The sequence below is a fragment of the Xenopus laevis genome, chromosome 1S (assembly GCF_017654675.1).
Source record: "Xenopus laevis strain J_2021 chromosome 1S, Xenopus_laevis_v10.1, whole genome shotgun sequence".
Classification (NCBI taxonomy): Eukaryota; Metazoa; Chordata; class Amphibia; order Anura; family Pipidae; genus Xenopus; species Xenopus laevis.
This window is the reverse complement of record NC_054372.1, coordinates 94,140,690-94,167,228: the sequence shown is the minus strand read 5'-3', so window position 1 is coordinate 94,167,228 and position 26,539 is coordinate 94,140,690. Positions and strand designations below refer to the sequence as shown.

The window sequence follows — 26,539 nt, the reverse complement described above, 5'->3', positions numbered from 1 at the left end:
ACCTAGGTACCTAATCCTACCTAGTCTTAACCGTACCTATCTAGTACCTAATCCTTATCGCTTACCGTGATCTGATACCTATCTTAACCTACGCTATGCTATAGCTTAGCCTGACACTATTGCTATACTATCTTAACGGCTATCTTATTACTTAGTTCCTATCTCTTATTTATACCTGATCTACCTATGCTGTTACTATGCTAAACTATCCTTCCCTATCGCATTCTATCCTTTCTAGAACCTACCCTACTAATCTTGAGCTGGGCTATAGTAGACCTATGCTACCTAGCCACTAATTTCCTGTTCTAAATCCTACAGTATTTAAAAGATAATCTACCCTAACTTATCCAAGACATATTACTCTATCATATCTAAACCTAACCTACCTACCCATCTATAACTACCTACTTATGTAAACCTCACGAGGAAACTTCGGGCGACTTCGGATCCTTATATGTGTTTTTTAGGATCTAGCCAGTCACCTCATATTTTATATAACTTACCAAGGTAGTTTCTGTGTTCTTTGGCCATTCTTTTTTAACTTGTACCAGAAGGATCTAATGAGAATGGGATTGTTGGATCAGAATTAGCCTTTCAATGAAGAGCTATAACCTTTTAAGCATATATGAGGAGGATTGATAAGAGGGTACATCTCCTAGTGGACACTCCTTCTACACATATTCATGGGTTATGTTTGGATTCCCTGGTATTATTAGAGCTGTTTTTGTTTGGATGGTTGGCAGCACTTGCTTGCAAAAGGTATGTATCACAGTCCAGACTATATGGAAATATTCTGCTACTGGGTCAGAGCACTTGGGACAGGTTTAAGCTATGTCAAGGTTCATTCTGTGGAGCCTTTGTGGGGTAAGATAAATCCTATATAGGTATTTTAGTTGTGTCAGTTTGTCTTGAATTTCATTTTAGTGGAGGAAACAGCACATACATATGTTAGAGACTATTTAAATTAGTTTCTGCTTATTAGATAACTGGTATACAGTATGTAATAATGCAATATTTTAAGACAAAGCAAAAATTTAAATTTTCATTCATTCATGATGTTACAAGAATGAAACCGATCCTCTATTTCACTGCTCATACCAACATTTCCTAGAAGATCTTTGAAAAGTTCATTCAGGGAAGGAGGAATCTTGGGCTCAATGAGCCCACAGATCAGAGTTGAAAATGGAAAAACTATTTCATTGGAAATGAAAATCTTGAAGCCTAAGCTAAAGGTTAAGTATCATAGTATTTGCTCATAACTCATTTTTGCAATGGTGGTGTAACTATATATAACTGCATGTCTCACCTCTGGTACCATGTAATGTAGCGTCCCTGCTTGGTCAGTGATAGTCCTGTCAACGAACATGTTCTCAACAGCCAGAACAAAGTTGCATATTTTTACGTGACCCTCTTGGTCCAGCATGATGTTTTCTGGCTTCCAATCTCTGTAATATAGAGAGAACAATATTTTTATGCAGGTGTTAGAAATAAGTGCCATTTCGTAGGGAGATGGGGTTAAAGGGAATCACAAAATGAGTTTTACAAAAAGAATTTTGTATTTTTAGCTGTCAGCAAAAGATGTATTTACAGGAGTAGTGCATCAAAACATTTACAGTACAAAACAGGCATAGGACCTGCTATCCAGAATGCTCAGGAACTGGGGCTTTTATAATAACAGATTTTTTTGACATTTGGATCTTCATACTGTAAGTCTACTCGATCATGTACCATATATTTATAAGTGAATGCAAATGCATAATAATATACTTCTTAAAGTGATACTGACACTAAAAAAAATTATTTTCAAAATATTAATCTACATTAAAAGTTACCTATAGGTCACGTTGATCAATTTTTGCTGATAGTTCTGCTTTTGTAATTGTAATTTTGTAAAGTAATTGTCACTTTAACCTGACTGTTTTGCCAACCTTACTGTCCCATCTCAGTCAGTTAGAGTTACTAATGCTAACAGACTCCCAGTAGCGATCCTAGAGGGGGGCGGGCCCTGGTGCGTGATGCACAGCCGGGCCCCGCCCCCTCTGTACGGCCGCATTTGGCCGCATTTTCAGCGGCGAACGGACTGCCGGGGGCACTGAGGGGGTGCGGGCCCTGGCCCGCTCACACCCCCTGCTCCCCCCGGTAGTTCCGCCACTGCAGACTCCTGCTGCACATATATGGCAGCCCACTCATAGAGGAACATGGGGGTAAGAAAGGTAATATAAAAGCATCAAGCAAATACTTTTATGGCAAAATTATAAACAGTATTCAATGATAAAGTTATGATGGATATAAAAAAAGGATATTTTCTGGTGTCAGCATGTCTTTAAGTAGCATGTACCATTGGGTTATCCTAAGTAGAAAACTGCCATTTTAATAAATAATTGTTGGCCCCTGGGATCCTAGGATTCATGGTGCACATGAACAAACCATACATTTTAGGCACATTAACAGACAGAGTTTAGCCACATTAACAGACAGAGTTCTGTATTTAAATAACATTCTTTGTCAGTAATGAAATGCTTTGGGGCCACACGCTGTGTCAGTCATAAAATGCTTTGGGGCTACATGCGGTGCCTGTTATGAAATGATTTGGGGCCACACATTGGGGCAAATTCAATAAGATGCGAAGTTGCGCCAGGCGCAACTTCGCCGCACTTCGCCGCACTTCGCCAGGCGTAGTTTCGCCAGGGCTCCGCAAATTCACTAAAATCCGAAGTTGCGCACAGGGGTAGCGTAAGGTTGCGAAGTTGCGCTAGTGTTGATTCGCTATATAAAGCGAAGTTACGCTAGCGAAGGCTAATTTGCATACGGCGCGAAATTCAAATTTCAATGGAGGAACACGTATCTGCACTACAAATGCCTAGAAAACCTTCAAATCAGCAAATAAAAATTTTATTTTGCCCTACACATGTGCCCACTGTCTAGGTAAGTTGCCATGAGTCAGGAAATGTAGGGGGGAGGAAGGGGAGCCCAAAAAAAATTTCGATCTTTTTCAGCCTATCAGCCATCATGTAGAAAACACGCCAGCGTTTTTTTGGGACTTAGAAAAAATTTTTTTTTTAAACAATCCCTATCTACTCTATTGCGCTTCGCCAGGTCTGAGGTGGCGAAGGAAGTCTAGCGTAAAAGGTAGCGTTCAGTAAACTGCGCAAGTTAGTGAATTTGCGTAGTTTCGTCGCTAGCGAAGATTCGCCTGGCGTAAGGTTGCGAAGTAACACTAGCGAAACTACGCCAGCGTTCGTTAGTGAATTTGCGCAGTAGCGAAAATGCCAAACGCTAGCGAATTAACGCTAGCGTTCGGTGCTTCGCGGCTTAGTGAATTTGCCCCATTGTGTCAGTCATTAAATGCTGGTGGGGGGGACATGCTACATTTGTCATGAACTGCTTGAATCACACACTATATCTGTCAATAAATGCTTTGGGCCCCTACACTGTATCATTAATGAAATGCTTAATGGCAACACAGGTGTGTTGGTGGGTGTCTCATTGGGTGGGGATTATTTTTAAATGCACTCCACCTACCATCCCTCTATGTTTTTTCGCCCCACCTCAACTACATAGCTCTTTTCTTATGGGGGAGACCAGGAAGCTCTCAACTTCTGCACCACATGTTTATCTAGCAGCGACTTCTCCAAACCTCTTTTTGTGCATTTCTTTGAGCTTCTATTCCCACTGTTTGGCTCCTATAGCTACTACTCCTTCTTCCAAACACCAGTTTTGCACCACCTATTCACTTCACCCTCTTGCACCAGTGTTACTACCAACTTCTCACTGTCCATTTCCCTTTCCAATGACTGACAACTGTGCAGCAGGTATGGGACTACCCTGCATTCTCCACCTTTAGACCCCTGTATAGCAGGTATGTTCTGCCACCCTGTCCAATAATGTCATGCTGAGAGAAGCTTCCACCTCCATCCACTTCTCAATGCCCTGCTAGTAAGAGCAAATTGTACACTAGTAACCTATGGCAACAAATTAGCAATTAACTTAGATCCATCAGCTGCGTAGGACTGAAACAAAGTAAGCAGAGGAATAGTGTGTGAGTGTGTGTGTCTGTATATGTGTCTGTTTGTGTTGGGAGTCTGTATGAGTTTGTATTTAAAAGCGCTTTTAAACATCCTGCATGTATCTGCCGGGGAAGCAAAGTAAGCAGAGTAGTGTGTGTATGCGTGAGTGTGTGTCTGTGTCAGAGTATGTGTGTGTGTTTCTGTGTAAGAGTTGTGTATGTGTGTCTGAGTGTGTCTTTAAAAGTGAGTGCTTTTAAACGTCCTGCATGTATCTGTTGAGGAAGCAAAGTAAGCAGAGGAGGTATGAGAGTGTGTGTGTGTGTGTCTGTGTAAGAGTATGTGTGTGTCTGTGTGAGTGTGTGTCTGAGTGTGTCTTTAAAAGTGCTTTTAAACTTCCTGCATGTATTTTTCAGGAAGCAAAGTAAGCAGAGAAGTAGTGTGTGAGTGTGTGAGTGTGCTTGTGTGTGTCTATGCTTGTGTGTGTCTGCGTGAGAGTATTTGTGTCTGTATACAGTATGTGTCTGTGTGTGTTGGGAACATTAAGCAAATTAAGAGGAATGTGTGTGTGTGTGTGAGTTTGTCTCAGTGTGTCTTTAAAAGTGCTTTTAAACTTCCTGCATGTATCTATCGGGAAAGCAAATAAGCAGTCTCTGTGAGTGTGTGTCTGTGTGAGAGTGTGTGTGTGTGTCTGCTTGTGTGTGAGTGTGTGTGTTTGTAAATGTGTCTGTGTGTGTTGGGAACATGAAGCAAATTAAGGGGAATATGACTGTGTGTGAGTTTGTCTCAGTGGGGCTCATTTATAAACACTGGGCAAATTTGCTCCAGTCCAGTAACCCATAGCAACCAATCAATGATTAGCTTTTTTCAGCCAGCTACAGGTTGAGCACTGAAAGCAATCATTTGATTGGTTGCCATAGGTTACTGGACAGGAGCAAATTTGCCCAGTGTTTATAAATGAGCCCCAGTGTGTCTTAAAAAGTGCTTTTAAACTTCCTGCATGTATCTGTCGGGGAAGCAAAGTAATTAGAGGAGTAGTGTGTGAGTGTGTGTGTTTGTGTGTGTCTGTATACATATCTGTGTGTGTTGGGTACAAATTAAGGGGAATGTGTGTGTGTCTGTGTGTGTCTGATTGTGAATTTAAAAGCACATTTAACCTTCCTGCATGTATCTGTTGGGGAAGCAAAGTAAGCAGAGGAGGTTTGAGAGTGTGCTTCTGTGTGTGTGTATGTATATGTCACTGTGTGTGTTGTGAACATAAAGAAAAATTAAGAGAAGAATGTGTGTGTGTCTGAGTGTGTCTTTAAAAACCCTTTTTAAACTTTAAACCGTAGTGTGTTAGTGTGTAAGAGTATGTGTGTGTTTCTGTGTAAGAGTGTTTGTGTGTCTTTAAAAGTGCTTTTAAACCTACTGCATGTATCTATCAGGAAGCAAAGTAAGCAGAGGAGTAGTGTGTGAGTGTGTGCATGCATGAGTGTGTGTCTGTGTAAGAGTATGCGTGTGTTTTTCTCTGTAAGAGTGTGTGAATGTGTTTCTGAGTGTGTTTAAAAGTGCTTTTAAACTCCTGCATGTATCTGTTGGGAAAGCATAGTAAGCAGAGGAGCAGTGTGTGTCTGTCTGTGTGAGTGCGTGTGTGTATCTGTGTGAGTATGTGTCAAATTAAGAGAGTGTGTGTGTGTGTGTGTGTGTCTGTGTGTATTTAAAAGCACTTTTAAACTTCCTGCATGTATCTGTAGAGGAAGTAAAGTAAACAGAGGAATAGTGTGGATGTGTGAGTGTGTCTGTGTAAGAGTATGTGTGTGTCTCTGCAAGAGTATGTGTGTGTTTCTGTGTAAGAGTGTGTGTCTGATTTTGTCTTTAAAAGTGCTTTTAAACTTCCTGCATGTATCTGTTGGGAAAGCAAATTAAGCAGAGGAGGTGTGAGAGTGTGTGCGTGTGTGTGTCTGTGTGAGTGTGTGTCAGAGTGTGTCTTTGAAAGCGCTTTTAAACTTTCTGTATGTATCTTTTGGGTAAGCAAAGAAAGCAGAGGAGTAGTGTGTGAATGTGTGTCTGTGTGAGTGAGTGTGTGTGTCTGTATATGTGTCTGTGTGTGTTGGGTGCATGAAGCAAATTAAGAGGAGAGTGTGTGTGTGTGTCTTAATGTGTCTTTAAAAGTGCTTTTAAACTTCCTGCATGTACCTGTCGGGTAAGCAAAGTAAGCAGAGGAGTAGTGTGTCTGTGTGAGTGAGTGTGTGTGAGTGTGTGTATCTGTATATGTGTCTGTGTGTGTTGGGAACATGAAGCAAATTAAACTTTCTGTATGTATCTTTCGGGAAGCAAAGTAAGCAGAGGAGTAGTGTGTGAGTGTGTGCTTGCGTGAGTGTGTGTCTGAATGTGTCATTGAAAGTGCTTTTAAACTTTCTGTATGTATCTTTCGGGTAAGCAAAGTAAGCAGAGGAGTAGTGTGAATGTGTGTCTGTGTGAGTGAGTGTGTGTTTCTGTAGATGTGTGTGTGTGTCTTGGGAACATGAAGCAAATTAAGAGGAGAATGTGTGTGTCTGTGTGTGTCTTTGAATGCGCTTTGAAACTTTCTGTATGTATCTTTCGGAAAGCAAAGTAAGCAGAGGAGTAGTGTGTGAGTGTGTGCTTGCATGATTGTGTGTCTGTGTAAGAGTGTGTGTGTGTCTGTATGCGTGTCTGTCTGTGTTGGGTACATTAAGCAAATTAAGAGGAGAGTGTTTGTCTTAGTTTGTCTTTAAAAGCGCTTTTAATCTTCCTGCATGTATCTGTCAGGGAAGCAAAGTAAGCAAAGGAGTAGTGTGTGAGTGTGTACATGCGTGAGTGCGTGTCTGTGTGCGTTTCTGTGTAAGAGTGTGTGTGTCTGAGTGTGTCTTTAAAAGTGCTTTTAAACTTCCTGCATGTATCTTTCGGGGAAGTAAAGTAAGCAGAGGAGTATGTGTGTGAGTTTTTGTATGTGTGCATGTGTGTCTGCGTGAGTGTGTGTGCTTGTGTGAGTCTGTGTGTGTCTGTATATGTGTCTGTGTGTGTGTTGGGTCCATGAAGCAAATAAAGGGGAAAGTGTTTGTGTGTCTGTGAGCATGTGTGAGGGTGTCTTCAAAAGTAAGCAGTCTCTGTGATTGTGTGTGTCTGTGTGAGTGTGTGTCTGTGTGAATGTGTGTGTTTGTATGTGAGCGTGTGTGTGCTTGTATGTGAGTGTGTGTCTGTATATGTGTGTGTGTTGGAAACATGAAGCAAATTAAGGGGAATGTGTTTAAAAGCGCTTTTTCACTTCCAGCAAGTATCTGTAGGCAAAGCAAAGTAAGCAGAGGAGTAGTGTGTGAGTGTGTGCTTGCGTCTCTGCAAGAGTATGTGTGTGTTTCTGTGTAAGAGTGTGTGTGTGTCTGTCTTTAAAGGAGAATTCAACCCTGTATAAAAAACAACCATACCCCCAACCCAAGGTAGACCCCCTCCCTCCTCCACCCCAGGCTAACTGCCCCCCAGGGAAAATGCCCCATACTTTATACTTACCCTCGGCGCAGATTCTGCCAGTGGAGTTCCATGCATCCATCTTACGGGTCCTTGGTAAGCTGACTTGGAGTCCGGCAATTTCCGTCCAATTTGGCGCATGTGCAGAAATATCGAACTCCCAGTCAGCTTACCGAGGACCCGGAAGATGGATGCTTGGAACTTCTTGCATGTATCTTTCGGGACGCAAAGTAAGCAGTGGAGTAGGGTATGAGTGTGTGTCTGTGTGAAAGTGTGTGTGTGCTTGTGTGTGTCTGTATATGTGTCTGTGTTGGGTACATGAAGTAAATTAAGGGGAAAGTGTGTGTGTGCATCTGAATGTGTCTTTAAAAGTGCTTTTAAACTTCCTGCATGTATATGTCGGGGAAGCCAAGTAAGCAGAGGAGTAGGGTGTGAGTGTGTGTCTGTGTGAGAGTGTGTGTGTGCGCTTGTGTGTATTGGGAACATGAAGCAAATTAAGGGAAATGTGTGTGTGTGGTCTGTGTGTGAGTGTGGCTGAGTGTGTCTTTGAAAGTGCTTTTAAACTTCCTGTATGTATCTTTCGGGGGAAGTAAAGTAGTGTGTGAGAGTGTGCCTGTGCAAGTGTTTGTCTGTGTGAGTGTGTGTCTGTCTCTGTTAGTTTTTTTGTTTGTGTGTGTCTGTGTGAGTGTGTGTCTAAATAGTGTTTGAGTTTATGCATGTGTGAGTGTGTGTCTATGTAAGAGTATGTGGATGTTCCTGTGTAAGAGTGTGTGAATGTGTGTCTTTAAAAGTCCTTTTAAACATCTTACATGCATCTTTCAGGGAAGCAAAGTAAGCAGAGGAGTAGTGTGTGAGTGTGTGTCTATGTGAGTGTGTGTGTCTGTGTGTTGGGTACATGAAGCAAATTAAGAGGAGAGTGTGTGTGTGTGTGTGTGTGTATGTGTGTGTGTCTTTAAAAGCACTTTTAAACTTCTGCATGTATCTGTCAGGGAAGCACAGTAAGCATTCTCTGTGACTGTGTGTCTGTGTGTGTCTGTCTGAGTGTTTGTGGGTGTGTCTGTGTGAATGTGTGTCTGTGTAAGTGTGTGTCTGTGTGTGTTGGGAACATGCAAATTAAGGGGAATGTGTGTGTGTGTGTGTGTGTCTTTTTAGCGCTTTTAAACTTCCTGCATGTATCTGTCAGGGAAGCAAAGTAAGCAGAGGAGTAGTGTGTGAGTGTGTGCATGTGTGAGTGTCTGTGTAAGAGTATGTGTGTGTTTCAGTGTAAGTGTGTGCATTTCTGTGTAAGAGTGTGTGTGTGTCTGTGTGATTGTGTCTTTAAAAGTGCTTTTAAACTTCCTGCATGTATCTGTCAGGGAAGCAAAGGAGTAGTGGTTGAGTGTGTGTCTGTGTGAGTGTTTGTCTGTGTGTGTCTGTCTCTGTGAGAGTGTGTGTCTGTGTGAGTCTTTAAAAGTGCTTTTAAAAGTTCATGCATGTATCTTTCGGTGAAGCAAAGTAAGCAGTGTTGAGTAGTATGCGAGTGTCAGAGTGCGTGTGCTTATGTGTGTCTATATGAGTGTGTGTCTGTATACTGTATATAGATATAGAGAGGGGGTTGGAGATCCGCGCTTGCTGGGTATCTAAGGGGTTGAGCTGCACCAGGAAGAAGTGGATCCACGTATCCACAAGCGAATAATTTGTGAAGCAGAGGTAGGTGCGCTTGGCCGGATTAACTAGTAATTGCCGGACACTGATGTCGTTACAGCACTCTTAGATTGAACCGGTAGTTTTCTTTTAATGCCTCCCTTCTAGGTCCACAAGCTCCTTGACTCCTAGGATTGCCTGAAAAAAAACCTTTAGCGCTTACAAACGCTAAAACCCGAAGAGTTACACACTGGGAAGAAACCAACGACTGGCAGCAGCCACCAGTGACCTGTACGACTAAACTATCCCAGCAGACCGTCGAGAAGATTGGCAGGAATCCCAAAAGCCTAATAGGACCGCTACCCGTACGGGTTCTAAGTGCTAAGTAACATCAGAGTTGGGTAAGCATATACTCACCTCCTTCCCGCACTGTGAAGCCGGCTCCTCTGCGCTATGTGAGTTTTTTCTTCCAAACAGGTGTCACGCTGAACATACTGACTCCGGTGGAACACTGCAGCTGCGAGCAGACAACCGGCGTGAGAACCAGTCAATTTCCCACCGCCGAACAGATCGATAAGACCTAGAAGGAAGGCATTAAAAGAAAACTACCGGTTCAATCTAAGAGTGCTGTAACGACATCAGTGTCCGGCAATTACTAGTTAATCCGGCCAAGCGCACCTACCTCTGTATACTGTATATGTCTCTGTGTGTGTTGGGTACATGAAGCAAATTAAGGGGAAATGTGTCTGTGTGTGTGTGTCTGAAGGTGTCTTTAAAAGTGCTTTTAAACTTCCTGCATGTATGTTTCGGGAAGCAAAATAAGCAGAGGAGTAGGGTGTGAGTGTGTGCCTGTGTGAGAGTGTGTGTTTTTCTGTGTGTGTCTGAATATGTGTCTGTTGGGTACATGAAGCAAATTAAAGGGGTTGTTCACCTTTAATTTTTTTAGTGTGGTGTAGAAAGTGATATTCTGAGACAATTTGCAATTGGTTTTAATTTTTTATTATTTGTGGTTTTTAATTTATTTAGCTTTTTATTCAGCAGATCTTCCGTTTGCTGTTTCAACAATCTGATTGCTAGGGTATGTTACCCTAGCAACCATGTACTGACTTGAATAAGAAACTGAAATATGAAAAGGAGAGGCCTGAACAGAAAGACGAGTAACAAAAAGTAGCCTTAGAGAGCAGTTGCTTTTAGATGGGGACAGTGACCCCCATTTGAAAGCTGGAAAGAGTCAGAAGAAGGCGGCAAATAATTCAAAAACTATTAAAAATAAATAATGAAGACAATTTAGAAAGTTGCCTAGAATTGGCCATTCTGCAACATCCTAACAGATCCCTTTAAGGTGAATCACCCCTTTAAGGGGAATATGTGTGTGTGTGTGAGTGTGTCTTTAAAAGTGCTTTTAAACTATCTGCATGCATCTGCCGGGGAAGCAAAGTAAGTAGAGGAGGTGTGTGTATGTATAAAAGTATGTGACTGTGTTTCTGTGTAAGAGTGTGTGTGTCTGAGTGTCTCTTTAAAAGTGCTTTTCAATTTCCTGCATGTATCTTTTGGGGAAGCAAACTAAAGAGAGAAGTAATGTGTGAGAGTGTGTGTGCTTGTGTGTATCTGTGTGAATGTGTATGTCTGTATATGTGTCTGTGTGTGTTGGGGACATGAAGCAAAATTAAGAGGAATGTGAGTGTGTCTGTGTGAGTGAGTGTGTGCCTGTCTGCCTTTGTAAGTATGTGTCTGTTTTTCCGTGTGTTTGTCTGAAAATAAATGCAATAGTAGTATGATACATACAGGAGAAGAAAATGCAATTGCACAGAATGGTGAAGACACTGGGTCACTAGGCAGAGGAATCAAAGAGCGGGGGTAACTGGAACATAGGGTGAGAGGCTAAAGATAGGAGAGATGTCATGTACAAATAAAGACATTGATTTGGCAAATAGGGAGCAGAGCAAGATGAGTTTTATTGGACAATTGCAAAAAGAGAGAAAGGGAATGGCATAGAGATAGAAAGAAGCAAGAACGAGTTTCTAAAGGCGTTTTAAAGAGTTGGACCTCAAAGAGATACTGGATAAGAAAAGAGATGGGGTAAAGATAAACAGAAAGTAAAGAGAAAAATAGAAAGAGGGAAAACAGAAACAAAATGGGAACTGAGACGATAACATAATTGGTAGAAAAAGAAGTTTGTAGAGATCCTGAGCCCCAACTCCCTGTTATAAACTTGCCCTGCTGCTTTATGCCCGAGACCCCATAGCAGTTGTAGTAGTACATCTACTTGCACTGTGTTCAGGGCAGCCATCAGGGGGGGACAGGGGGGAGAGTTGTAGGGGGCCCAAGGGTAAGGGGGGCCCCGGGCCACACCACACTTACTTGATTAGCCAGGCCCCCAATCTTTCTGAGAGCTGCTGACTTCGGGAAGGCATGGACGTTTAAGGGGCCCTGGCCACCAATTTTCTTATAATGTGGGGGGGGGGCCCTGGCCACCAATTTTTTTTATCTCATGTGGGGTCCTAGCCACCAATATTTTTTAATGGGGGGGCCCTAGCCACAAATGTTTTTATTAACATGTGAGAACCCTAGCCACCAATATTTTTTTTGTTTTTTTACTGTGTGGTGGGGAGGGTGGACCTGTAGGTGGGGCTTGTGGTGGGCGCAGCCCAGGGGGCCCAGGAAATTTTGTCGTACAGGGCCCTGCGATTTCTGATGGCGGTCCTGACTGTGTTTATAAGCAGCTGGGGCATAACTTCGGTAAACATATGTATGACCAGTAACCAGGCAGTGCACCTGGAATCCACTAAAGGGGTCCTCTGGTCAAAAAGTGTGGGTTTTTTTGGGATTATTCCAAGCACTGTTCCATTATAGATTAACTAGCAAAGGTATTGCCTGTTGAGTAATAATGGATGCACATGTGGAATTTACTTTTAAATTAAAACTGATAAACCAAATCCATGATTATCAAATGTACTGTGCCTGACATGAAATGCTGGGGGCTCATGCTCTGTGTTAGTCATGAAATGCTGGAGGGCAACATGTTGTGTCAGTCATAAAATGCTTTGGGGTCACATTCTCTACTTATAAAATGCTTTTGGGCCACAAGTTGTGTCATTCATTAAATGCTTTGGGGCCACACAATGTGTCTGTCATGAAATGCTTAAGGGCCACACAGGTGTGCTGGTGGGTGTGCAATTGGGTGGGGCTTATTTTTGAATGCATTACACCTACCATCCCTATATCTTGTTTTTTTTTCCACCGAAAATCACATAGTTCTTTTGTCATGAGGGAGACTGGTAAACTCTCACCACGTTCCTCTAGCAGCATCAGACCCTTATCTAATCCCTTTTTTTGTGCTTTTCTTTCTGTCCCTATTCCCACTGTCTATAAAGAATAGGAAAAACAGTGACTCCATTGTTTGTTTCTAAGCAAAGTACTGCTAATAATGAAATTGTCATGTTATTAATGAAAACTTTATACTAGCTTTATAGAAAAAAAATATTAACAGGTAAAGGGGAACCAAATGTACGCCTTGTACAGGGGCAAGATCACTTATCCAGACATCTAGTTCATTTAGAACAAACAATTTTTTAAAAAAATTCTCATAATGATTAAAAAATTAGCACCTTGTACTAGATCTTAATTAAGCTGCATGAATCCATATCATTCCCAAATTGATCCCAATGGGTTTATTTAATGTTGAAATGGTTAGCAGACTTAATGAATGGGGAAAGGCTGAGGGGGGGTCAAGGAGATATAGGGGCCCACTAGGTCCTAATTCATGTATAATTTTAATACATATTGGTAAAACATGTCAACCTCTAGACATTTTGGGGGCCTGAAAAATAACTTTCTGTAGGGCCCAGTAACATCTAGTTACACTACTGCCCATATCCAGAAATTCCCAGAGCATTCCTAGTAATAGATCCTATACATGTACAACAAAACAACGACATTAAATGTAAAAGGAAACAGTTACTATGCAGAATTAATGATGCTTACAGGGAGACACTGCCTCATAAATTTGGCCAAAATGACATATTACCAACCTATATCAATGGTTTGGTCCACCAACTATTTTGCCAAATCATGTAACAACCTTCTTATCTAACAGAATTAATGGTCAAGCATATCTTTCTGTGTATAGTCAACAGAATCATTCCTACACCGGGAAGTCTATAATTTATGCACACAAAGGTTCAGGGGCATGATTCTAACTTAATAATGTCAAGTAACATTAATTATAAATGTTCAACAGTTTAAACATTGTTTGGAAGTATAATTGATCATACATATTCTGACATTTAAAAGAATGCAGCAGAGACCAGATGATTAACATACAAATACTTTTTTTTCAGTTGTAAATGCATTTTAACACAGATATATATAGGTTGTCTTTTTTTTTTTTTGGCTAATAACCTTTGTGCCAGAACTTTGTTTGATTGCATTTAAACTTGTTGGAATGATTTCCAAGCAATGGAATGTTTGCTTGGCTTTATGTCCCTCCATATGAATAAAGATGGGACAGAGGCAAAAATTGGCCCTTCCACTTGCTCTACTGATGGGAAGATGATTTAGGGTTGTGTAAAAAAATGAGTAAGGTTTTCTACAGCTCTAGTCACATAGAAATCTGTTTGGTATTTTATTAGTTGCTATGGGTTACTGTCCCTGGACAAATTTAGTACCTTTCATTATACTGTATATAGAGGTGGTTTCATAGCAATATTTAAAGCCACTTTTCCTTACCTTTCTCTCTGCCTTGCTTTTGCATCCTTTTTCTCTTATCCACATCACCTCCATGTCTCTCCAATCCTCTTTCTTGCATCCTCTCCATCTTCTTTTTTTGTTGGTCCTTTCTTCTTTTCTTCACCCAATTGTCTCCTCTTCACACTCCTAGAGGGCTCCAGTCCAAAAAAATGCAGATTTAAATGCTAAGTATTCACTTTGAATGCCAAAAACTTTGCAGATCTTTCACCACCACTCCTCTCTTGCCAGCAGTCTCAGAATGAGACAGTTAAAAACCGTTATTCTGTGCCACAGTCTCTTGAGTGACATCATCACCTTGGGCTCAAACTGAAAAATACCATTACATTGCAGACCCAAGGATATATCTCAGCAGTCAATGTGCAGACACATATACAAATACAGTAATATTACCTATAACTTATATATTAACGGGATATACCCCAATTTGGGTAATACTGGATTATGTACTAGATTATGTTTTACTTGTATAACTTTAAACAGACCTTATGAATTATGATCTGTAAATTGCTGGGTTAAATGTTATTAAATTTGGTTTTTTTTTCCGATGCAAAGACATCCCATTGATAAGTGACTAATGAGTCATCTTAGAATTCATCTTAATCTGCACTTATATTACAAATATCATGTGGGGCTTGAAAGAGTGGCAGGGGATTCGCAGCCATGAACAGAAAACAGTAAATGCAGCAAACAATGATGGGACAGAGGCAAAAATGTACCTTGTCTATTTGCTCAACTGAAGATGATTTAGGGTTGTGCAATGTTTTCTACAGCTCTAGGCATATAAAAATGCATCTGTTTTGCATCTTGTTAGTTACTATGGGTTACTGTCCCTGGGAACATTTTGTACCTTATATAGTAATGAGTGGAATTTTTCACCTGGTTTCACTGATAGACTCCAATGGGTGAAAATAAATTGTTGTGCGTCAAAAAATTTCAGTGAATGGAACAGGTCAGCTTCACCCATCACTGACCTTTTATTAAACATATGAGAGGTTTCGTAGCAATATTTAAAGCCCTTTTTCCTTACCTTATTCCCTGCCTTCATCCACATCACCTCCATATCTCTCCAATCTTCTTTCTTGTTTTTTCTCTTCAATGTTGTTGGTCCTTTCTACTTTTCTTCAGCCAATTGCCTCCTCTTCACACTCCTAGAGGGCTCCAGTCCAACAAAATGCAGATTTAAATGCTAAGTATTCACTTTGAATTCCAAAAACCTTGCAAGCCTTTCATCACCACTCCTCTCTTGCCTGCAGTCTCAGAATGAGACAGTTAAAAAACGTTATTCTGTGCCAAAGCCTCTTGAGTGACATCATCACCTTGGGCTCAAGCTGAAAAATACCATTACATTGCAGACCCAGGTATATATCTCAGCAGTCAATGTGCAGACACATTTACAAATACAGTAATATTACCTATAACTAATATATTAATGGGATATACCTCAATTTGGGTAATACTGGATTATGTTTTACTTGTATAACTTTAAACAGACCTTATGAATTATGATCTGTACATGGGAATTTAACTGCATATATAACATGTACACACTGAAGGAACAGTTGCGCCAGTGGTTGGGATCAGGGATCAAGAGATGTGCTTATATGTATGTAACATATGTTCTGCCACCCTGCCCAATAACATCATGCTGAGAGTAGCTGAAGCTTCCACTGACATCCACATGTTTGCCCAATGGGCATTCCATTTGCTAGTCATAAATAGTTTTGTATGAAATGTTGGATTTAGGGATGCATCGAATCCACTATTTTGGATTCGGCCGAACCCCCGAATCCTTCACGAAACATTAGGCCGACTACTGAATGGAATCCGAACCCTAATTTGCATATGCTAATTAGGGATGGGAATGGGAAAACATCCGAATCTGAATCCTGCTGAAAAAGGCAGAATCCCGAACCGAATCCTGGATTCAGCGCATCCCTAGTTGGATTCAAAGCTCCTTATAAATTTGACCACTATTCAAATTTAGTTTAGGGACTACATTATATCAATAGCAAATCAATGCTGCTTCTATACATAAAAATTGAGCTCATGATGAAAAGGGATAAAAAAAAAAAAAAGTGTGATAAAAGTTCATTGCTGGGTTAAATATTATTAAATTTGTTTTTATTTCCTGTGCAAAGACACCCCATTGATAAGTGACATGATTCATCCCATCTAAAAATTCATGTTAATCTGCAGAAGAGTCCACATATTAGAAAATTACAGCCCTCCCAAACAAAAAAAGGTGGAAACAGAATACATCAATAACACTAATATTACAAATATCATGTGGGGTTTGAAAGAGTGGCAGGCATTAGCAGCCATGAACAGATAACAGTAAATGCAGCAATTAATGATGACACAGAGGCAAAAATTGACCACGTCTATTTGCTCAACTGAAGATGATTTAGGGTTGTGCAAGGTTTTCTACAGCTCTAGTCACATAAAAATGCATCTGTTTTGCATCTTGTTAGTTACTATTGGTTACTGTCCCTTGTTACATTTTGTACCTTATATAGATATGAGAGAAATTTTTCATCTGGTTTCACTGATAAAGACTCCAAATGGGTGAAAAAAAATTGTTGTGTGTCAAAAAATTTCAGTGAAGGGAAAGAGGTCAGATACACCCATCACTAACCATTTATTAGATATATGAGCCGTTTCATAACATTATTTAAAGCCCCTTTTCCTTACCTTCTTTTCTGTCTTGATTTTGCATCCTCTTTCCCTTATCCACATCACCTCCAAATCTCTCCAATCGTCTTTCTTGTATTCTCTCTGTCTTCTTTTGGTATTGGTGCTTTCTTCTTTACTTCACCACCACACTCCTAGAGCGCTCTAGTCCAAAAAAATGTAGATTTAAATGCTAAGTATTCGCTTTGAATGACAAAAACCTTGTGAGTCTTTTACCACCACTGCTCTCTTGCCAGCAGTTTCAGCAAAAGACAGTTCAAAAAATGGCATTGCAGGCCCATATACATATCTCAGCAGTCAGTGCAGACACATATATAAATACAGGAATGCAACCTATAATACAGGTATGGGATCCATTATCCAGAAATCCAAGTTTTTAAAAATGATTTCCTTTTTCTCGGTAAAAGTAAAACAGTAACCTGTACTTGATCCAAACTTAGATATAATTAATCCTTATTGGAAGCAAAACCATAATTTTTGGTGTTTTTTACGTTTGCATTATTTTTTAGGAGGCTTAAGGTATGAAGATCCAAATTACAGAAAGATCCGTTACCCATAAAACCCCAGGTCCTGAGCATTCTGGATAACATGTCCCATACCTTTATATTAATGGGACATACCCCTATTTTATAATACTGAATTGTCTTTTACTTGTATTCCTTTAAAACAGACCATTATGATCTGTACATTGTAATTGTGTGTATAACTGTGTGTATATATCAGATGCTGCTTGTCTTATATTGAAAAATTCATAAGAAAGATGCAGTATTTTGCTCAATCATAATTGAATGATTTCTGCAATATTTTGACCAAACCATAGGGGTATGTATGTGCCCAGTTTGGCTGCTACATCAGAGCCCCCTTCCCAGCAGCAAATCCCCCACCCCCGCATACCTGGTTTACATGCATCAATTTACATGCATCAATTCTTTATGCGATCGGATGGGGGGAGGTCCAGAGCGGCGGCTGTGTGGAGCAGGCCCAGTCCGACGCTGGTTAAGGTTAATGGCTAATCTATAAACCAAACTTCCATCTAAAATATCCAAATATCCTTCCAAGTATTTGTTGATACTGAGAATAAAAGCTGTGCCACTCAGGTAGGACTTCCTGGTTGAAAGTAATCCTAGTCAGCAATTTGAGGGGATCCTGTTTAGGACAATCTTCCTAACTCCTCCTTTGCTAAGCATAATGTCTCTGCACTGATTTGGCAGTGTTAATTTCAGATCAGTATGTCCTAATGAAGAAATATCAGAGCTCTGTCAGGTGTTACTGCAACCTCTCAACCTTTTCTTTTAATCTGGCATTGCTTTCCTTGCCACAGGGTACCAGTCATGGCTGTCATGGCATGCTGGGAGTTGTAGTTCAGAACTTGTGTCACCATTTTAATATCACTGCTGAACTGAGCTGATTCTGAACTGAAAACTGTTACCTTACTAGTGTGTGGGTTAGACATGAAAGGTGTATTTACATGTTCTATATTCATATTTATAAAACTAACTACACAGATATCTGGAAAATCTCCATGTGAATTTCAGCATAGCAGCCCCCCTTTAAAAAATGCTTAAGTGTTTATGTGTGAGACTTTTCATTGGACACTGTTCTTAGTAAATCAGTTATGAGATGAGTTTAGTGTATCATTTGGGATCTGCAAAATAAATTAACCCCCTCCCCCAGGGATTCAGTGACATGTTGCACTTAAATCATATGAAAAAAATTGGAAACCTTTACTATTCCTTTACTGCACATGGAATGAAATCACTAGCAGAGCGTACAGAAAAATGCCATGATTTTATTCTACATGCCATGAATATACACAGAAATCCTGCTGCAGGAGGCAACTATAACAAATAGAAGTCCAGAAAATGCTCAATGTTTCTGACTTGTGTGTTTAAAGAATTCAGATGTGGTCGATCATTTTCTGAGATCTGAAATATGAGATCTTCCAGACAGAAAGCAGTTTGTATACAAACAGCTCATCTTCATTTAACACAAAGTTTGTATATATTTTGGAAAATATATCTTCAATACATTCATATAATCAGGGCTTAGTGATATCTCCCGTTATAATATAAACCCATATGGTGATTAGGGTTGCCACCTTTTTTGAAGAACTGCACTGGCCAGGGCTGGGGGGGGGGGTCATTGGGTCTACAAGGGGGTGGATTGTTACATCAATGGGGCAGAGTCACGTCATCAAGAGTGGAGTCAGCTGCGGATTTGGTATATGAGCAAGGACAAGAAGAAAACAGTGGATTGGAATTGACTACTTATTACACATTTACCCTAATGGTTATATATAAGGACAGTAGGAGTTTTATTACCTAAATACAAATTAAACAAGCATTGTATGTTTATAAGCAATTTACAGCTAGTAATGAAATTGTCATGTTATTAATGAAAACTTAGTAGTGTAGCATTTTTTTTAAATTTTTTATTTTTTCTCGTAATGATTAAAAAATGAGTACCTTGTACTAGATCTTACTTATGCTGCATTAATCCATATCATTCCCAAATTGATCCTAATGAGTTTATTTAATGTTGAAATGGTTTTTAGCAGACTTAATGAATGGGCAAAGACTGCAGGTGGATCCAGGAGGTATAGGGGCCCCATAAGACCCTAATTCATGTATAATTTTAATATATATTGGTAACAGGTCAACCTCTAGACATTTTGAGAGCCTGAAAAACAACTTGCTCTAGGGCCCAGTAATAGCTACTTACACCACTGCTTATGCCCATGTCACACAATTATAGGAGGGCTGTGACATCTAGCAAGTACAGAATGGAAAAAGAAAGTTATAGACTGTCCCACCTCTATGCCTGAGGGGTGGCTAGTATATGATTGACAGCTAAGATTTAAACACCTTTAGTACAGCTATTTTTAATTTAAAAAAAAAATTTTGCTTTGTCAAATGTTTATGTCTGGGTGACAATAATGCAAAAAGGTGCTTATATTATATATAAGTTACCGTGAACTGACAAATATTGTATAGTTGCTAGAGAAGCTCTCACATAGTTCATATACATAAGCAACTATGTAGTGATCGGGGCTGCCATTCAAGTTGTAATAGGGCTATAACTGAATAGCAGAAACCAGAAAAACCGTTTAGAATAAAATAGGCCTAGTATTTAAGTGGCGGTTAAAAGATCAAAAGTTATTCATGACATCCAACACACATAGGGGATGAAAACCTTTTAAAAGAAAATATAACCTTTGCTGAAATAATTTTTGTAGCTGCTGATTTATACCCAGGCCCTAGGGCAGCAGGATTTTAGAGGAGCAGCATGCCACCCAACCATATCCACACTGGTTCAGAAACACTGGGGATGCATGGGAAATACAATAGTTTTTTACAATTTCCTCTGTGCCAATCCCCAGTGCTCCAGAACTGATGATGAAAATTTGCATATGTGCATGAATAAAGGAGAGGAGATGGGGTGATGACCAGCAGGAGGCCTAGGGGCACCCAGCCGTAGTCTGGTTACAGCTCTTCAAACAATCATGCAAGGTGTCATTTTCTTTCCTCCGTGGTGCAGGTACTTGTTAGGTTTTAGGTAGCCGAGGATGAGTAGAGTATAACAGTGCTTTATTAGCAGAGTAATGCAGACATTACACAATAGTAAGCTTCCACTTTCACTTTTAAGCTACCAGGAAGTATGCACAGTATGGCTGAGCACAGTGACATCTACTTTGTATAAACACCACATATTCCCCCTATAGTAGGAAAGCATTTGGACAACTATAATAAACAGCAACATTAAACAGATGCATTTTAAAGCAATAATATACATGATTCACATCACATAGTCCTTGGTCCATGCAGGTAGTTTTCTGATTCTCTCAATACTTTATAGGTTCACTTTCTTCAGTTGACATCTGGAGTAGGAGAATGTCCTTCATCAAATGGAGCTTCTCCAAAGTCATATCTAACAGGAGCAAGTCGACTTGCATTCCATATGCGTCCATCCGATATGTTCATATGTGTATGGTCCTCGCTGGTGTCTCACTTCAAGTGGTGTAGTAAATTTAGATTGTCATTGACTCAGTTTTCCTTGTTTCTTAATTCTGACTTAAGATCCAGGCTGAAAATGTACTTCTCTGGCACCATGTTTTCTGACGGCTTGTTGACGTTTCACAATGTCAGCAGTAGATGATTTTGTATATAAAAATGGGGATATGCAAATTAGGATTCACATTCGGTTAGGTATTCGGCCGAATCTTTCGCGAATTTGGGGTTTCGGCCGAATACAAAATAGTGGATTTGATGCATCCCTAGTTCTATGCAAGATGCTGCTACTTTGCAGAGTGATCTGTCTAAGTTGGGAAACTGGGCAGCAAACAGGAAAATGAGTTTCAATGTTGATAAATGCAAGGTTATGTACTTTGGCAAAAATAATATAAATGCAAGTTATACACTAAATGGCAGTGTGTTGGGAGTTTCCTTAACTGAGAAAGATCTAGGTGTTTTTGTAGATGAGTTGTCTAATTCCAATTTTGTAGTTACCAAAGCAAATAAAGTACCATACCAAAAAGGGCATAAACACATGGGATGAAAACATAATTTTGCCTCCTTGTAGGTCCCTGGTAAGGCCTCATCTGAAGTATGCAGTGCAGTTTTGGACTTAAGAGTGATATAAATGAGCTGGAGAGAGTGCAAAGATGTGAAACTAAACTGGTTAGAGGGATGGAAGACTTAAATTATGAGGGAAAACTCCCGGTGGGCCCAGGTGTCAGTGGGCCCTTTTGCCTCTAATCATTTGGTCTATTTCATGGTCATTCCCTATTTATTTATGGGAAAAAAGAGGCTTAATAATGGAAGAATAGAGTATAGTATGTAGAGATAAAAGACTAGGAGAATAAAGAGGTTGAGTGAGGAGAGGAGGAATAATAGTTTGGAAAGTGGGCCCCTGGCATCCCAGTCCGACACTGGAAGACTGTCAAGGTTGGGGTTGTTATAGACAAATAGCAGGGAACCTGTTTACCCATAAAGAGGATCACCGTAAGAGAGAGGCCACCCCTTTAGACTAGAGGAAAATAACTGTCAGGTTGTGGAATGCCCTGCCGGATGTTGTTGTGATGGCTGATTCTGTTAATGTTTTTAAGTGGTGCTCAGACAATTTCTTGGACAAGCATAATATCCAAGGCTATTGTGAAACTAAAATCTATGTTAGTATAAATATGGGTATATATAGTGCCAGTGGCATAACTACCGGGGGAGCAGGGGGTGTGAGCGGGCCAGGGCCCGCACCCCCTCAGGGCCCCCCGTCAGTCCACCGCATATTCCCGGCCAGTTTCTGGTGTACGGAGAGGGGCGGGGGGCCCGGCTGCGCGTCCTGCGCCAGGGCCTGCCCCCCTCTAGTTACGTTTCTTTATAGTGCATGTGAGTGTATGGAGGGGTCAGTTTCAGTGTGTGTATGCATGGATGCTGGGTTTCATTTGGAAGGGCTGAACTTTGGTCTTTTTCCAGCCTGATTTAACTATGTAACTTAAAGCTTTAGCATATCTAAAGCAGTAACGATCCAGGCCTTCAAAGTTGTGCTCAAATGTGTGCTCTCACAAGCTAAGCTTAGGGATCATTACAAATTACCAAGAAGAAAATGAAGTTCATATGCCATATAAGCTGATGATTGAGGCCTAAGTATTACATTTTAATGAAAATTGGATTGGTATCTGAGGTGCCATATAAAGGGAATTCAAATTAATTACTATTCAACCTTGGATTGTGAATTTTATATTCTATATTTAAAGTTTTTAGTGAGTCTGACTAAGCTTAGGTAACTGACAGCATCACAAAGAATGTGCTTTAGTTAAGCAAAAAAGATGATGGGGAGATATAAGGGGGCATCTTCTGATTTCTAAATCTTCACTTCTATAGAGCTGAAGTTACCTTGGCCTGGTATAGAACCCTAAAACACATAGTCCAGCTTTCTACACTTTTAACTTTATTTCTCCATTAAAGGAGAGTTAGTTTTTTGTAACTGTATGCAAAAAATAGTTTGTTAGCCTTAATATAATGATATTGGGGGTAGAGGATATCTTGTCTTTGTAGAAATTTTATGGTAAAGCCCTCATTGCACCCCTGCTTAATGCTCACTTTCCGTTAAAGGAATTGATTAGTATAAGAATAAAAGAAAAACTAGGTAAATAGATAGGTTGTGCAAAATAAAAAATGTTTTCAATATAGTTAGTTAGCCAAAAATGTAATGTATAAAGGCTGGAGTGACTGGATGTCTAACATAATAGCCAGAACACAACTTCCTGCTTTGCAGCTCTCTTGGTTTACCAGGCAGTAACCAATCAGTGACTTGAGGGGGGTCCACATGGGACAAAATTGTTTGCTTTTGAATCTGACCTGCATGTCGAGGATCAATTGCAAACTCACTGAACAGTTATGTCCCATGTGGCCCCCCCTTCAAGTCGCTGACTAACTCAGAGTTAGAGAGCTGAAAAGCAGGATGTTGGGTTCTGTTCTTTTAGACATCCAGTCACTCCAGCCTTTATACATTACATTTATGATTAACTATATTAGAAAAAAATAAATATTTTGCACAGCCTATTTAACCAGTTTTTATTTTTACACTGAACTGTTCCTTTAAGAAAGGTCACTTAACGTGATCGAAACGTTGGGCTACTAAATAAAACAACACCAGAGTGTGCCCGTTGGTTAAAAAACCTTTATGTTTCGGTTATGGACTGTGATTTTTCTCAGGGGAACAAACCAAATAATCTGCTTGGTTGAAAACATCTGGATTTTGAACCAATAAACACACTTTGGTGTTGTTAAAAAGACTATGTAAGATATAGAGCTCCATACACAGGTTATATTGTATGTCAAACTGTATAAGCATCACGCATTAGGAAAGACAAAAACACTTTTTATAAATAGATTTCTTTTTTGTCTTTCACCTGTATATAATGCAGTCCTTGTTTCCCATGTGGATAACGTACAAGACAAATACTTGAGTTGATCGAGTATGTTTAGTTCAGTGTTAAGTAGAAAGGTAATGAAATAACTGCTGCAGATGGACTAACCCCATCCCTATGATAAACAAGGAATTAATTCTTAAATGAGTAATAGATTCCTTCATTTACAACTTGTATAAGACAAAACAAATGAAATATCATTAATAATAAAGGAACAAAGGAAACTAATCAGAAAATGTTATACAGTATATCTCATGAAACTGTATGTACTGCTGAAATAGTTACTGCAGTTGTAGACCTGTAGCAACATTTAGTTCATGAATATAAGTAATGTGAATATCTAGTATAGGTCAATCTAAAAAACAACTGGACTTGCTGAGTAATCAGCAAGTCCAGTTGTTTTTAGATTGACCTATACTAGATATACCATGACCTGGATGAATGAAAATCTTCATAGTCAAGTAATGTGAACAGAACCTGGGGAATAAAGCTTACTTCCTTTACTGTATTCTGGCTTCCTAATGCGGATTTTTCCAGGTCTTCTGTATATGCAACACCACATTACACTTGAGCATGTTTTAGACATCCCACTGCATTTGAAACTTATTACAAATGTATAGTAATCACCAGCCTTTTTTTGCCAAAGATATTTTTTAACCCTACATATCAACACTGAAGTCGCTACATATCACCAATGTTAAAATAATTTGAAAGGCAGGGAACCTCTGGATAAATTAAGAACAGGTATATATAAATAGAATGTGAGTGTTGGTATTTTGGAGCACTTGTCGTCACATTTTCAAAATGGTGGTCTGCTACACTTTTTTATTGACGTTGGTACAATACCATGAAAATTAGTTGATGTTTGCAGAGATATTTATGTTCCACCACAAGTCTCTTTTCTCCAGAGAAAACAAACTCAACTTTATAGACCTTTTTATACAGGCATGAGACCTGTTTTCTGGGGGTTTTCCAAATAACAGATTTCTCTGTAATTTCATACCTTTTTTCTACTAGAAAATCATAGACTGGTTTTGTGTCACGGTCGGCACCCAACACCAGAACAAACACCAGGCACCCTGGTCTCGGCTCGTGCTTCACCAGTAGTGTGACCGCCTTTGGGCCTCGGGAGGAGCCCTCGGCTTACTTGGATGCCACCTGGACTTAAAGTCCAGGTGGCATCCAAGTAAGGCAGAGAGTAAACATTATCAGACAGGCAAAGGTCAAACCAGGGAGTCAATCAGAGGGTTAATCAGAAGCGGTAGTCAGTAATCAGGCAAGGGTCAGAATCCAGAAGTCAGAATAGTCGAATAGCCAGGCAGGGGTCAAAAACAGGAATCAAACAGGTTCAGAATATAGCACAAAGCTCAGAAGCACCAGGAACAAAATCCTATCACGGGCAATGTAAAAAATCCAAACTGTGCCTTTAATACTTTAAATTTCACGCCACTGCGCGCTGACGTCACACGCCAGCGCGCATGCGCACATAAAGCAGGAAGAGACGCGCCGCGCGCCCTAAACATCTCCCATTTGCGGCCCAGAAGAAACAGCGTGGCGGGCGTCCCCGCCGAGGGGGCTGCAGGCGTCCCTGCAGACCCCCTCCCACTAGACCACCAGGTAAGGTTGTTACATTTTGCTTCCAATATGGATTTTTTAGTTTGAATCAAGTACAAGGGACTGTGTTACTATTACTGAGAAAAATAAATCATTTATAGAAATTTGGATTATTTGGATAAAATTAAGTCTATGGAATCCATTATCTGGAAACCCATTATCCAGAAAACTCAAAATTATGGAAAGGCCTTCTCCCATAGACTTTTATTCATTTTATCCAAATATGTTTTATAAATGATTTCCCTTTTTCTCTGTAATCATAAAACCCGGGACCTGTGGTTTTCCGGATAGCTTTCTGTGATTTGTATCTTAATACATTAATACATTTTTAGTTATTTGTATATGTATTGCTACTGAAAGCATAATTTGTATATTTCTGCATAACAGGTTTCTGGATAATGGATCCTATACCTGTATATTTGAAAAAATACAATGTTGTAATATAATATTTGTATTACCCTTAACTTTATACCGTTTTCATTTTCTATTTTTTTCTTTTGTGCATGCTCCAGTGGCCTTTAATTATTTAATAACATTTTCAACATTTGGAGTAGAAAAAGTTTGACAAGCACTCCATTCACCCAGTTTGATTCAACTTTTTCTACTGATTGTGACTCACCTACAGCTTGGGGCAATGTAACCGGGCCACCCGTTTGCTCTGGTGAGTTCCTTCTGATAAATTACCCTAGATAATGTTTTAGGCATTTGTGAGCCCAGGAGCGGGACCGATGTTTTTTACACCCAGGTCACCACCTTTTTCAGGTGAGCTGTCTTGCGAATGTTGTAACTGGCCGCTAGAGTTGTATGTTTCTTTTTATAAAACTGCGTTGTTTCACAGTTCTTGAGGCTGGAAATAAGACATTTATTTTTTTTTAAAAAAAAAGTATTTCCAAAAGCAAAAGAAAAGCTTCAATAAAAGTATCAGATGTAATTATAATCTCAAATGTAAATATTGTATGACATTGTTCTATTAATGGCTTAATGCAAACTTTAGTTTGCATTAAAGTTTAGCCTTCCATGGTAGATGCTTTGCCAGAAGACGGCACTCCACAATGAAATGTTTGTGCCCCACATGCAGCCATGTAAACCTTTATTATTATAGGAATAGTAACACCAACAAATTAAAGTTTTATTAGTAACACCAACAAATTAAAGTTTTTTCAAGTAATGAAAATATCATGTTGTGTTGCCCTGCACTGGTAAAACTGATCTGATCTGCTTCAGAAACACTACTATAGTTCATATAAACAATGGTGGAAATTGAAAAAAGGCTATATGGCACAGGTTAAATAGTGGATAACAGATACCCGCATTATGTTCTACAGAACTTATCTGCTGTGTAACCTGAGCCTTTACTCATTTGAATGGCTGCCCCATTGCTACACAGCAGCTTATTTATATAAACAATAGTAGTGTTTCTGAAGCAAAGTTTTATCAGTGCAGGGCAAAACTATAAAATAGTCATTCC

General features: G+C 39.8%; 1 long non-coding RNA gene across 3 annotated transcripts; it reads right to left on the bottom strand.

Moving 5' to 3' along the window:
• Window positions 1-380: 380 nt before the first annotated feature.
• Window positions 381-17,648, bottom strand: LOC121399373. 3 transcript variants are annotated; one of them, XR_005964966.1, is made up of 6 exons: window positions 17,427-17,648; window positions 16,533-16,676; window positions 14,869-14,997; window positions 13,821-13,975; window positions 1,307-1,445; window positions 381-557 (listed from the first exon to the last, which is right to left on the bottom strand). It is a non-coding gene; the product is annotated as an uncharacterized LOC121399373 (long non-coding RNA). The 3 variants fall into 3 exon arrangements; XR_005964968.1 differs by having other exon boundaries at window positions 13,821-13,967; XR_005964967.1 differs by having other exon boundaries at window positions 14,869-14,989.
• Between the last annotated feature and the right edge of the window lie 8,891 nt (window positions 17,649-26,539).